Source organism: Lagenorhynchus albirostris, chromosome 9 (genome assembly GCF_949774975.1).
Source record: "Lagenorhynchus albirostris chromosome 9, mLagAlb1.1, whole genome shotgun sequence".
Lineage (NCBI taxonomy): Eukaryota > Metazoa > Chordata > Mammalia > Artiodactyla > Delphinidae > Lagenorhynchus > Lagenorhynchus albirostris.
Window position 1 is genome coordinate 107,079,633 of NC_083103.1, and position 15,092 is coordinate 107,094,724.

Below are 15,092 nucleotides of genomic sequence, written 5' to 3' on the forward strand. Positions count from 1 at the left end.
TTAGTACTCTGCAAGGCCTAAATGGGAAAAGAATCTGAAAAAGAGTGGATATATGTATATGTATAAAAGATTCATTTAGCTGTATACCTGAAACTAACACAACATTGTAACTCAACTATAATCCGATAAAACTTAAAGAGGGAATGGACAAAACCTGTATTTTAGGAAGATAATGCTGAAGGCAAAGGGCAAGCTGCAGTGTGTAAAGAAGGGTCTGGACATCAGAAAACCACACTGAAGGTGAGGCAGGACCAGGAGGCTCTGAGACAGTGCAGCGCTGGTAGCTGTGTGTCAGAAGGGGTCCGGGCTGAAGGGCAGACCAGATGGGCAGGCTGTGGCTGCTGACCGAATGTGAGGAGAAGAGAAGCAGAGGAACATTCTAGGAGTTGGAGCCACAGTGACAAGGAGGAGGAGGATGGTGTCAAGAAAGTCGGGGGACGTAGAGAACAAATGTATGGACACCAAGTGGTGAAAGTGGTGGGGGGGTGGGGGGATGAATTGGGAGATCGGGACTGACATGTATACACTAATATGTATAAAATGAATAACTAATAAGAACCTGCTGTATAAAAAAATAAATAACACAAAATTCAAAAATTCAACAACAACAAAAGAAAGTCGGGGGAGAAGAAGGAGTGAGGTTGCACTAGATGGACTCAATTTTTCTATATAAAGTAAGGCAGGAGTCTTGAGCGAAAAAAAGGGAGACAGAGATGGATTTGGGAGTATTAAAAATGGCAAATATCTGAAGGAGCTATTGTGAGTTTAATAGGGGATTAATTAGAGAAGAAAAGATAATGAAGTGTTGTCCTCTACTCTAAAAGACCTGGTTAAGTCTGAATTTCAATTATTGATAGTGATCTACATTTGCTGATGGACCTTCCCTCCAACGGTTGGCTGGTACCCTACCAGGAGAATGTTGATCCCTGGAGATACGCCCTCTCTCCTCCAGCATCCGAGCGCATCATGGCCCATCTCAGATAGCCTCACCAACTGTACCTCACTGGGTACAGCCTCCCCAGAGTTTGCAGCTTCCCACATAACTCCTTTCAATTTGTAAAGCTAGGTTTAGGATACGGGCAATTGAAAGAATGAAAAGATTCAGTACCAAGGTCAACACCTTAATTTCCTGACCTTTATATATGTCAAGGAGTTGGTTTCCTAGACCCCAAGAAGTTAGAGGCCTCGGCACTAAACTTCTAATGTATGTGGTAAGGAGAAGACCAGGACCATGTGACACTAATAAATACCTTACAAGGTGTTAAGGATGCTGATATACAATTCTAACGATGTCAGCTCTGTGAAGAGGTTTTATTATCCCCATCTGCAGGTGCTAGCATGGACCCACGACTGGTGCAGTGGACTAAAAGTCTGCGAGCTTCACTCCAGGCTGACCGTTCACTGGCCATGCACTGCCAGAAACATCCCTCAGCCTTTCTGGGACTCTGACTGCTTGACAGAAATGGGGCTAATGATGGCCAGTAATGGCCCACTTGATAAGGTCGTGGGGATGATGAATGTGCTGGCCTCTAGGTAAGACCCCTTGGGCTCCGGGAGGAGGGGCCACGACCAATGAGGATGCAGAGACGTTCCCCACCGCAGCTCCATCCCCCACCCTGGGCTGTCTCTACTAACCCGGAGGACTCACTGTCCAGACCTCCTAACGTGACAGGGCTGGTGCCGTATGGACAAGGGGGGGAATCACACTTGAGATTAAACTAAATCTAAACTAAATTAAACTCTTTCTAAAAAGAGCTGTCAGATTTGTCAGCCGTTCCCCTCCTGACCCCTGTGGAGTGCTGAGAGGCAGCAGTACCTCCCCCGGCATGTTTTTCCTCGGCAGGAGCGGGATGGACGGAGCATACTTAACTAAACGTCTCCACGGCAGCCCCATCAAATACTGAAAGAACAGACTCCCTCAGTCAGCAACAGGGCACAGGACCCAATCCCTGAGTGTCAGGACTCCCAGCCTCCCCCCCACATGCACTTCCAACAGCTTGTCCGAGGCATGCTTTTTGTTTCTGAGGTTGTAACTCTTTGCCTGACTTGCTGTGCCATTTTCCATAAGCAGGCTCTGGCTTCAGCACCTCGGACAGAGCACAGAAGGCCAAGCGAGTCTGCAGACCATTCAGAAGGGAGGGCTGATGGCCAAGACCAGGGTGGCAGTAGGACATGAGGGCTTTGAGGAGCTATGAGATTTTGATAGGCTGGAGGACAAGGCTGAGATGGGCTAGATCTAGGCTGACCAGCCACTGGCAGGGGCAGCACCTGGGAGGAGGGAAGTACCATCTGAGCAGACAGGTAGATGAGAAACGCCCGCCTGCTTCACAATATAGAGAACCCACCACCCGAGCAGAATGAAAGCCAATTCTGATTATAAACACCATTTACTTGGACAGTAGCAAGTGAGTGTGGTTTGTGAAACGCCATGACAAAGCTTGCCTGGGATGGGTCTGTGGGAATTAAATGAAGGGATATACACATGCGATCAGGTGGTTTGCCCGACACTTCCTTAAGTCTCATCAAATGCTATGCGGTGCACCAGACGCCAGCACTCCACGTCTTGCTTCTCTCATTTATTTATTTTTAAATCAGTGCTACCGAGCGCCAGGCACCAGAGCAGGCAGGCCCTGGCTGTATGAAACTGTGGAGGAAAAACCCCTGTCCTTGAGGAATTCACAGTCTGACTCCCCGTATGTATCAGGTGTGCAGACTCAGCTAGTTGATAACCTCCATTCCTTCATCTGCAAAAATGGAATGATGGTCCCATTTGACTCAAATCCCCCAGCTCACTGCCTGTCCGCAAGTGGCCACTCAGCAAGTGCTTTCTCCCATCTGCTCACCTGCTCCCTCCCTAGTTACCCATCTGATGGAAGCAGGAGGCACACACGTGGTGTCGAAGGCGAGGATTTCATCCTATGGGACCAGGGCTCTGCCACGGTCCTTCCCCAGAGTAACTGCCTTTTAGAGGCATTTAGTCACCCTTTAGAACCAGGGGTCTCATTTCCCTCTTCCCTTGGGGAGATGCACAGGAAGATACGATTGCCTCTCCTTCTCTGCCAACTGAAGGTCCCCTCTGTGGTCCAGGTGCTGTGAAGTGAGGTTTGCCCACTGCCTCACTCCATCTCTGATGGACCTTGTGGCCCAATGATGTGGGTCAGGTAAGTTGTACAGGGAACGTCCCGGGGGGGGGGCGCTGGGAGTGAAGCCTGTGGATGCCCCCACCTCTGGACCCTGCCCTTTACTGCAATCAGGAAATGGAAATGGCTGTTTCACTCCAACCTCCCCCAGAGGAGGAGGGGAATCATCACGGGGCATTGGTTTTCATAGCCCAGGGGCACTGGTTTGGAAGCTCTGCCCACGTCTCCTGAGACTGGCCTCCAGGCCTGCAGGACAGAGGGCTGGTACGGCCAAGGAGACCACAGCAGTCCTCATTCTGTTCCCACCACCCCCAGAGGTGGAAATCGGGGGCGGTCCTGGTGCCCCAACCCTACAAATGGCAGAGACAAGGCCCGGAGTTTAAGTGATCTGTTCGAGGTCAGATAGGCAGGAAGCATCGGCTTGGACAAGGACACAGCTCAGATCCTGACTCCAAGTGTGGAAAACACCTGGCACCCGGTCGGGGGGCGGCTGCCCAAGTTGACAGGTGACAAAGGAAAGGAGGGAGTTCTTAGAGGCTGACGCGGCAGAGTAACCGCCGAGATTCAGGATCAGGGTTCTGACTCCCAGGGGGCCTGCTGCCTCCGTCCTGGGTGGCGAGAGAGGGTGAGGCCAAGAGGGGTGGGGAGAAAAGTCCCTCCCCACTGCCAGCCTGTTCTCCTGTCGGAACACCACAATCCACCTGTTCTCTGAACTGGGGAAACCAAAGCACCCAGACGGCTACCTCAATTCTACTGAGCAGTTGAAATATCTAAATCGACGGCCCCCCTCTTCCCCGGCGAAGGCCTGTTATGTAGGTTTTCTGTTCACCCTAACTCCGCCATGCACCATGATACTTGCAAATGGGGTCACAGAAATTAAGAATTGGCAACGACAACATTTGCAGCAGGTCCTACGAGAGACTAAGGTGAACCCTGATGTGTGGATATGAGAAAATCTTCCAATTCGACACTGCAGAATAAAACACGTGTATTTTCCCACCACAAATCCCATTTCTTACTCTTCCCAGCCTACCTGTGAGGGAAGGCAATGGGAGCCCCAGGCCATCTCCTGTCCTCCCCGCTCCACCTACAGCAATGCAAATTTCATTGCAAAAAAAGACACAAAATTTAAGTTTCCTCTTTTCTCCCCTCTACTATTCCATATTTTACCGATAAACCAGTTGCCCCCTCCAGATGCCCTCAGTCCCCACCGCCACATCTGTCGCCGTCACTGAGAGAATAAACGCCAGTTTTCGGTTTAACAGTCAGCTGCGGACGCCTTGTCCCTTTCGTTGTCAGAGCGTCCTGCAGGCTCCCAAAGCCCCTGTCTGCTTCCTGGGGCTGCACAGGTGACCCCTGAGGCTGCCCTGAACACATCCCTTAGCTCGGTGAGCCTGCGGTCTGGACGGCAGACCCCCAGGTCAGAGGAGGCTCCTGTGGTGAGATCAAAACAGAGTCACCACGGGGGCAGTGGGGATGGTGATGCTAGGGAAGGTGGAGACGTGGACGGTGAGTAACTAACAGTAATGCTTAAAGGGACCGAGGCGCTTCCACTCAGCATGGGGAAGGGGACCACCCAGAGCCCGTCTGCTAAGAGAACCTGCCCCTGCCCACAGAGGGATGCCAGCACGTGGCCCTGCAGCCCGCGCCTCCAGGAAGGACTGAGGCTGCCCACCTGCTCACCCTGCTCTCGCCTCAGTCTGGGCCCCGGGGGAGCAGCCCCCTTGGTCATCTCACCAGACCTTCAAGGTGGCCTCGGGAAACGGACATTTTCACCCTCCTCACCCGCCCCCGCTTCACAAATGAGGAAATAGCTTCACAGATCTATCAACTTCACGTTGGAGGCACAAGGGCAGTAATGACACCCGCTAAAGCGGACTGGACCCTCGCCGTCTGCCCGGCGCTGTGCTAACCCTCTGTGTGGATGTCACCTGACCCTCCAACAACCCCGAGATGCTCTATCATCAGCTTCGGTTTACAGGGGAGGAAGCCCAGGCTCACGGAGGTTGTGAAACCTGCCCACGTTGACACAGATACTAAGTGGCGGGGTTTAAGCCCGGGACTGCAGAGCCTGTGCCGTCAGCTGCCGCGTCAGTAAACACCAGGGCTTCAGTTACTTGAACCCATAGCTGTGCTTTTTAAATTTCTTGCTCGTTAAGCTCTGTCACTTGATGTGTGCGGCAACGGTTTAAAGCGCCCTCTTTAAAACGTGAAGCCATGTGATGTCTGGGCACCTGGCTCTCTCCCTCCCCCCCCCAGTTCTTGCAGGGCCACAGGAGCCTCCAATGGACCCCAGGGTCCTAGTCATGGAAGTGAAATGGGCGCTTCCACTGGAAGCATTTGTGCCAGATGGGGGCAGAGCTGGGCCAGCGGCTGCGGAGGACAACGGGGCATGCCATCGGGAAGCCACGCGGTCCCCTGAAAGGGAGATGTCTCGCAGACAGTGGCTTCTGAAGCTATTTCAAAGACATCAATAATTCATCAACCCCAGAGGGGAGAGAAAACAGTTTTGTAAAGAGGAAAACAAAGATCTAATGGGCCTCAGAGACTCCCACATGATTGGCTAAGTTGTTTTTGCATTCAGCTGCTGGAGTGCAGGAAGATGGGAGACGGGGGGAGGGAGGAAGGATGTATTGGCTTGAAAAAGAAAAGCACACCTTTTAAAGGGAGAGCAGCCTGCAGCAGCACATCTGTACACCCTGAATCGGTACGGCTCTTCAGAGTTTACCAAGAGCTTTCACACATACACTGTGACCTTTAAAAGAAGAATGGGGGGAGAACACTGCAGTTTCAATTAACCTAAGTTTTCAGATGAGGAAACTGAGTCTTCAAGCGCTCAAGGGTCTGCCAACCACCCAAACCCAGTCTTCGGCCCCTCACCCAGCAGGCGGTGCAGACGCCCCTCGTGCCCCTGTGTCTGCTCCATCACAGGAGGTGCCAGGACGTCCAGAGAGAAGAGCTGGGAGACCAAGCAGGGAGCTCTGGTCTGGAGTTCTCTGGATCTCAGCACACATCTCAGCTGAGCTTCCCAGGGTTGAAGAAAGACCACAGAGCCATTGAAACCTCTCCTTTCCCACCAGGACTAGAAGCAGCTGTGAGGTCCCCAGGGAACAGATTGCATCTACTCTTGACCTTCCAGAGGGCCTCAGGAATTCTTGCATGAAGCAAAACGGCATCCTTGTTCGCAGTTACGAGAAACAGAGACAAAGATTGAAAGTATAACCTGCTAAGTTATACTTATACTTAGACTTTTTTCCCACGCGTTGTTTCTACCTCTGTGTTCAGGAGTCCTGTGCTACGTGACTTTCCCGAACTTTCTTCAGAATCCGATGCCATTCTGCACATTTGAGGAGCTACTTAAAAGGGGGCTCAGACTCCCCTTCCGATCCCTTCCTCACCTCCTCTGCTGTGATCCTTTCCTATCAGCGCCACACAGGAAGAGGAAACGCGTGTTTGCCTTTTGTTCTGTGATTCTTGTTGACAGCCAGAGGCTCTATCCTTATCTGCAGCTTTGCAGTATTATTGCACGCGAATGCCCACTTCATTACTGCAGAGCATGGAGGTCCTTTCAGAAGTTGCTTCATCAAAATATGTCATCATTAGACGCTTCTGCATCAACATACAGGACATCTACTTGCCAGCATCTTTTACATTGCCAGCAGCCCCCCCTTCCCCCCAACTGCGGACCCAGGGTACCCCTCCCTCTCCATCCCCCACCGAGTGGTCTGTTTTGACTCCCTTCCTGTTACAGAGACATCCCTTCAGTAATCTGAGGGTGTGAATGCGCTAACGCAGGTAAATTGTAATTAATTTCCCTCTAATTGATGCGTAGGACTACCTAGGCCCCTCATTTTCTTCCCTTCATTCCTTTATAAATATATGATTTGACAGGTTAATTTGAAAGCAAAAGTGAGATTCTTTACAGCCATCTAAGCAGAAGCCCCAGAACGCAATTTGCTGTCTAGTTGGGAAGCATAATAAAAGGGTTGAAGTCAGGTTATCCTTTTTTTATCATCATTTTACTAATTTAATCTTTTTCCCCTTCCTAAGGTAATGAAATATTCATTTCACAGCCTGAAAACCTTAGCAGCCGTTGGCGGGGAAGCAGGATGCCGAGAGCTGTGGCATCACGGGGTGACCTTTCTTGGCAGGCCCTGCAGTCAGACCCTGAAAGGGCAGCGAGAGGGTGATGCGGGCAGCTCGGGGGGAGGTTCCGTGTTGGCAGCTGAATCGGGATGGCATCAAGTCTCCCACTTCCTGCTGTAGCTTGGAGAAAAGCACGGAGAACTCCTGCAGCTTCTGGGCCGTGGGAGAGCCAGCCAGCCCACAGCCAGGAGCCACTTTCTGAAGAGGGGCAGGGAAAGGCCATGGCTCTGAGCTCCAGTGTGAGCTGCAGGGAGGGCTTATGGCAGAAGACTTCTCTGCAGGGGAGCCAACCCCTCAGGGAGAGAGAGGACCCAGCTGCCCAAATGGCAGGCTCAGCTATTACCTGGCGTTTTGCAATTACACTGAAGCGAGGGCTGGGGGCTCCCAGGGCGCAGAGCCTTTCCACAGCCAACGTCCCTCGGTGCTTAGATCACATTCCAAACCACCCGCGGCATCGCTTCCTGGTGGTTTTCTAGAAAGCTCTCAACACCCAGGCCTGCCCACGTGTGGGTCTCTTTCTTCCTGGGAAGCTGGCCCTCTGCTAGACCATCCACTGAAGGATCCAAAACCACCTGACTCAGTTCTTTTCCCCCCAGCGTTGGTCTAACAGCGGGAGGCAGATGCCTGATGGAAGCATCTCTAGGCTGTACCCCGGGTACCTTTCTTCTTAAGCCTTCATCTTTTCCTCTCCTTATTGCCCAGGTTAGAAGCAGGAAGCCAAAGGGGAGAACACTGGTTTCTCCCTGCTGGTACAGTGAGGTGACTGCCCCAGGGATGTCCAGTATCACACACCTGGTTCCATCTAGATTCTGAAGTTAGAGTCCCTTTAAGAAGAGCACATACATACAAGTAAGCCCAGGAGACACGTTTGCACCAGCTGACACTCTCCTGCACTCACAGAGAAGATGAAGTGCCTACTCTTTGGTTGGAGGACCCTGGGGGAGAAGGAGGGGGTCTTAAGAGGCAGGGGGTTGATTAGGGCCCTGCAGAGAGGATGCCTAGAAGCATCTCATCCAGAGAGCTCGGATCCAAGGTCCGTGCTCCACGCTAGCAACATTTCAGGTCCCCATCCGACAGGTTCCTTCTCCATGGGAGAAGAGGCTGAGCAGACTGAGACCAGAAGGGAGATGGGTGTCATTGTCACCATCGTCACAAGTGTGTTCGTGCCCCATGTAGTTCATTTTTATTTGTCTAAAGATGTTGCCATGTGCAGGTTGATCTGCCAAAAAATGTGACAAAATAAGTGATCTGATAAATGTCTCCTAATCATGAATTTTTTCTCTAAATTTTATAAAATTGTGTGTTTTAGTGGTTTTAGCCCTTCTCTGCTTCCTCATGTCACTGGGAACTTTTAATTTTTTTTTTTCTTTTTTTGCCTCACAAGAGTAAGGCCTCAAAAAATTGGGTAAAGACTCAGAATTGTTCCTCTCCACGGAAATCTTTAGTAAATAGTGAAAGATTTATACGATCTGAAGAGAAACCAGAGTATACTTTTATTTTTATAACAGATTATGCAATTATGACTATTCTCCCACATAGAATTTAGATTTAATTTTTCATGTCCAAATATTTGGGAAATTTCATCCATTGGGGAAAAGGTGTCTTTCACCTACTGTTGTTTTTAATTATCAGCATGAAAAGATCTTAAAAGGCTGCCTGAAAATTAAAGAGAAAAAACATTTGTCAGGGAAGCTACTCCAACACGTCAGAGAAAAAAAGTACTATTGAAAATGTACGGAGCAGAATGAAGAATTCACAATGGAGAACTGAGGACGAATCCAGTTTGAGAGATGGGCGATGGACAGACAAGAAGGAAGAGAAGGGAAGTCTGAGGAAGGAAGAAGAGCCAGAAGGATAGTAAAATGCTAAACTTTGCAAAAGAAAGAACCTAGGTTTCTGGGAGTAGACGACACAGGCATTGCATTGCCTTGAATCGTGATTTTCTCATCTCAGAGAGCTTTGCACCAGCACCGTTTCTTGGGTCTTTCCAGAAGATTGATACAAGATGAGATCAGATCTTACTCTGTTTATCCCACTATTTGCTTAGCATAGGTTGCTACGGGTTTCTATTTTAAAAAGGCCTGTTGTGAATGTGCCCTTGAGGAGAAATTTGCCTCTTTTACTACTGGGAAGGCCTCTTAAAGACAGAGTAGAGGATTGGATGAGAATGAGGAAATTTTTACTTTGAGTAAAGACCAAGAGGCTGAGAGCCAGGCTCTGCCTCCTTCTGCGTTTTCCTTTGTTCTATCATCTCAAATGCATCACCTTCCTCCTTCCCTGGACAGAGACATTTCTCAGTTTCTACATTCAGTGCTATCTTTTCTTCCCTCCCTCACCCTTCACTCCATCCCACTGCCGTCCAGATTCCATTCCTACACAACACTAACCTTCAAGGAGCTCTGGTTTGTAAAGTTTAAAAGATAAATTTTTACGACCTGTCTTCTTCTTAGTGATCATTTTGACCCCTCTGTCCTTGAAACCCTTTCCTACTTTGGTTTCCATGAAACCATCTCCTAAAATGTCTCCCAGTTCTTTGGCCACGTCCTTCCTTTCATCTCCCTGGACTTGTACAGTTTCTTGTGTGTGTGTGTGTGTGTGTGTGTGTGTGTGTGTCTGTGTGTGTCTGTGTGTGTGGTCCCCAACATGCCCTGCCCTACCCTCAACTCTGCTCACTTCACACATCACTGTTCATTACCTGCTCCACACCCTTGTCACCAACTGCATGGACCAGTCTACTATATATAATCTATACATCTATATCTGGGCCGGAGGTCTTCTCTGAATTCAGATTTATTCAGCTGCCTACTAGACATCACCACAGATCCAAATTTAAACTACATCTTCCCCCAGAGCCTGCTCTCAGCTTGTTCCTCTTACCCCAGTCCCCATTTTGAGCATGGCTCTTCATCCACCCAGCTTCTAGAACCATAATCCTGGGGACCACCTCTGCCTACATCTCCCTCCCTCCCTCCCTCCCTCCCTCCCATCTCCCAAGTCTCAGGTATTAACAGATCCTGACCTTTCTACTTGTTGAGATTCTCTCAAACCTCCCTTTTCTATGATCCCATGGTCTTAAGGTCAGGCCCTCATCATTTCTTTTTTCTTTTCTTTTTTTCCCTTAAATTCAGCTGCACCATGCAGCATGTGGGATCTTAGTTCCCTGACCAGGGATCCAACCTGCACCCCCTGCAGCAGTAGCACGGAGTCTTAACCACTGGACTGCCAGGGACGCCCCCTCTCATCATTTCTTATTTAATTTATCAGAATGGCTACTAACACACTGTACCACCAGTATTCATCTCTTGCCAGTTCATTTTCTTGGCTATCAAAGCATCTTTACAAAATGCATATCTGATCATTTCACTCTGCTGCTTAAATATTTTTCTGTCTCCCTTTGTTTTTGAGGATAAAATCCTAATTCCTTAGCATGGTAGACAGGACTCCACATTTATAATATCCCAACTAATGTCCATCCTCGTCTCTTTGCTCCCCCTCTTACCTGGACCCTTCGCTCTAGCCATCTCAAGATCCTGGCAGCAACCTGAAGGCATATATTCTTCCAGGAGCCCCCTTTCCAGCCTGCACAGACCAGCTCTCCCATCACTGTCTGTGGGAAGGGATAGCTCCTTTGGTTCTCCTTCTCCATGTCCCTGTAGTTCCCAGAAACTAGCTCTAGGACAGCACTTGCCATGTGTATTCAGACACCCCTGTCTGCTCATCTGACTGTCCCACTAGGCTGAGAGGTTCTTGGGAACAAGACCCCTGCTTCTGTATCCCTTAGTAGCATGTCTGCCACATCACAGGAGCTAATAAAAAGTTTGCTGAACTGTTTACAAAATAAAAACAATATGTAGTGGTGTACCACAAAACTACCTATAAAGAATTATGAAGAAATCCAATGTTTATTTTAAAAGATGTCTTCCAAATAATATTCCTTGGGTAAATGGTTATTTTAATTCCCAAAGGAAAAAAAAAATCTAATATCTAATTTAAAAGACACACATACACAAAACCAAACCAAAACTAGAATGAGTTTTTTGTTGTTGTTGTTATGAATATTTTGCCCAAAAGATCTGACCCAGACATCAAGCAATTGATGTCACCCTGGAGCCCAGACCAAGAAATCGGGAAACTCCATGTCTCTCCATCCCCTTCAGCAGCCCTCACCTCTAGCCTGTTCCCTCTTCACCCCTGCATCTCTGTCTGTGAAACCACTTAGCAAATGCACTCCCACAGCCGTGTGGAGGTTTCAGATGCCGGTCTCCAGCTACACGTGCACATTTGCATTCTGCTTATCAGGTCACCCAATGGCAAGATCTTCACAGGAGCCGGCAATTCTTCCCTCGTACTGAAGCTGATGAGCAAAATAGCTCTTGCTGAAGGATAAGAACGCCGGGGCGTGCGCGGCATGCCGCAGACACCACCGGCAGCCTGTCATCACTGCGGAGAACTAGCACACAACCTTACGGAGGAAAAGCTGCAGAAGAAACTTCTGCCTTATCGGGTGTGCAGGAAGCATCTCACAGGCCACGGGGACCAGGGGACTGTCGCCGGCCCAGCCCTTCCACAGGCTCCTGGAGAAGCGTCAGCTGTCCACTTCTAAGCAAAGGGAGGATGTTTTATATCCACTTTGGGCTCCCTGTTCATCTCCAGACCTGCCTCATGGAGCTGACTTTTATCACCTGGTAGACCAGCAGCAGGCCTGGCAGGGCAGTCCTTAGCAACTCCCGACCTTCCCGCCTTTTCTCGAGGCCCCTCTTCCCGCCTCCCCCATCTCTCCTCCCTCCCTGGTTAGCAGGCCTTTCCTGGCTGCTGCTAGATGCAGCGTCTCAACCAACTCACGCAGGGGGTGAAGGAAGCTCATTTCAGAGCCAGTAATCAACTCCCCTTCTGGATCAAACTGCAAACTCAGATTGCACCAATCTGTCTAAACAACCCAAGGAAAACGGGACCTAAATTGCAATTTTGGTGTGTCCACCTAGCTCGCTAATTTAATTTTATTTTCTAAAAACCTGAGACCCAGTGTGCCTCCTCTGAACTGATCCAAGAAACTGAGAAAAGAGAAAAACATATGTCCAAAGCCAACTCATACTGCCAGCCCCACGGGCACTGGTCCTGCAGGAGGCTGCACATCCAGGATCCGTAATCAGGTCTCCAGTGAGGGCCAGCAGGAAGTGCAGAGCCCAGGAAACTGAAAAATAATAGAGGAGAGGAGAAACAAACACTTCTGCTTTGTCTTAAGTGTACATTTGGAACTCGGGAGAAAGATAAAGGTGGAGATCAGCCCTTCCAAGCAGGGGCAGGATTCTGGGTCTGGTTTGGAATTTGCCAACAGGGCCTGGAGTATCAGAGTCTTGTGTCCTGCACGCTTAGTTTGAAAAGGTGGGACAAGTCTGTTCTCATGTTTCAATTTCTCTTGAAATGAGGGCCTTCCCTGGTACCCAAAGATGTTTGTGTTTCAGAACAAAATATAAATGAGAGGCTTAGATGAGAAAACCGAAACCAAAACCAAACCTCATCAGCAAATGATAATGATAAGGAAGGTGTCAAGAATACAAATACCATATTCCTAAGTGTCTCAGATTCATTTCTGAAAGCAAGCTCCAAGAGGTGTGAAAGTCCCTAATTAGAAAGGGAGGAAAGTCCCAAAGAACCCAGCACCGGCAGGCATGCCGCTCACTCCATCTGGACAGCAGGTCTCTCCCAGGGCCTGTGAGAGCCAGGAAGACTGCCCACCTGATTTGCACCAGGAAACGATGCCACCCATGTGACACACCGACTGCCACGTGCCACTCATCACAGACTTGTTAAAAATAGTGGCCTTATCGCCTAGGTCCTGAAGTGACCCAGCAAGTCCTGCTGGCCTTTGCCTTCTGTCTTCTGAAAACACTCCCCAGCTGACCAAAGGCGAATTAAGGTATCTGCCTGATCGCGGGTGAGACCGAGGCCACGGGGGATATTTTTAACAATCTTCACCCATCCAGTCACTTGAAAACACAACTGGCCCATTCTCTATGTTCCGGCAAGCGCTCTGCACGTTGCTGGCTCCTGTGGTCGGAGATCTCTGGGGTTCAAGGCAGTCAGGATGGGAAAAGTGAAGCTGCAATAACAGATGACCCCAACTCTTGAGCACACTTGGCACTTCCTCTGCACCAAGACTGGTAAGGCAGCCCCTTGTTGGTCTAGTGCCTGTCTCCCATTCCAGGGAGAGGAAAGGTCTGGTGAATTAAAATTTCTCCTTGGAATTGACACCATTGTTTCTGCCCTTGACCTGCCCTGCCCCCGACCTTGGCTAAAGCAAGTTCTACAGGGAAGCCACAATCCATCCTCCCACAGGGAAGGCAGGCAAATGTCTGCAAACACAGCTGCAATCTCCTCCAATGCTAGTCAGTGCTTTGTCACTTTTGGGATAAGAAACGTCCCCACTGTTGTGGGATCTCGCACAAAAGCACTGTCCTCCAGTCCAGTCACAAAACGAGCTCAAGACCGTGTCCCCACCATGACCACTCCAGCCACAGTGCCCCACGCCAGCCGGGTTATCATCAGAGGGTTCTTGTTTCTGTGAAACACTTGCTACCTGGCCTTCTTCTTGGTACCCTGTGGTTTCAGCCTGGTCTTGGGAATAGAGAGTCAAAGGCAGGGGCCACAAACTATGGAGAAAGAACCGCTATCATAAGCCCATCTTGGCCGAGTGAAGGCTGGAGGACATGGGTTTGCTGCATTTTATCTTTATGAAACAAACCCAACAGGAGGGAGGATGTGTTCTATTATGTTTTATTTTCTTCAGGAATTCAAAAGTACCCTCACCAAAGACCTTCTAGGAACCTCTACAATGAAATGTCAGCCACACCTCATGTCTTGTCCCCAGATCTCTGGATTTATGATAAACGGAACTGATCCTGCCCAGCCAATCTGGGAAAATGAGCTGAGGCGGTCAGCCCAAGGGGAGCAGACACTCCCCAGCCTTGGTGCCCTTGGTAGGAGGAGAAGAAACAATACATAATAACCCAGCACTTACTGTAAACCAGGCACTCATGTCCGGCCCCACTTCCTGCCCCAAGAATGCACAGATCGCCGCCCATTAGCACAAGGCTGCCTCCTCTCGTTGTGTCTGTCCCCTCCCGGTCCCCGAGGCCCACCAGCCTGACGGGTGGTCCACCTTATGCATTTCCTCCTGACCTTCTCCCCCGATTCCCAGCTCTACGTTTTCCTGACCTGGTGCTGTGTCGCCATGGACCCTCCCAGACTTGGTTTAGGACCCTTCAAGCCTCGCCAGGACTTAGCCCCACCTTGATCTTGGCAGGATGTGCTGAGGCCACGAGAAGCATAGACCGCATTCGTTCCTGGAAGAGGTCTGGAGAAGTCGGATGAAGCACAGGAAGAGAGCGCAGGGAACGTGTAGAGCTCTGGCTGACACAGGCTGACCAGCTGTGCAGACCTGGGGCCTGCCCTGGGCACCGCCTGGCCCCTGGGTGATGCAGGCTGACCAGCTGTGCAGACCTGGGGGCTGCCCTGGGCACCGCCTGGCCCAGGTGCACGAGCCTAACGGAAATTCAGCAGCCAGAGAGGCCATGGGTCTGGGGATTGTGCCACTGCTGGCTTATGTAGGAATCCTCACACCAGCTATACGAAGCCCGATCCGATGGTAAATGATAGCTGCCACTCTCGTTCTGACAGTATCCACATGCGGAACCTTTACAGCTACAGCCCAAAGGGGATAAGGAAAGGGTCAGTGGTCGGGTCAGCTGGGAAGATATCCCAGAGGCTGGCTACCTTCTCTGTTCTGCCAGGGACTTAATTTGCTTA

The 15,092-nt window shown here is 50.0% G+C and overlaps 1 non-coding gene across 1 annotated transcript; it reads right to left on the reverse strand.

The window, feature by feature from the left end:
- Positions 1-8,659: 8,659 nt before the first annotated feature.
- Positions 8,660-8,775, reverse strand: LOC132526630 (U5 spliceosomal RNA). The gene has a single exon (XR_009542621.1). It is a non-coding gene; the product is annotated as a U5 spliceosomal RNA (small nuclear RNA).
- Positions 8,776-15,092: the final 6,317 nt, after the last annotated feature.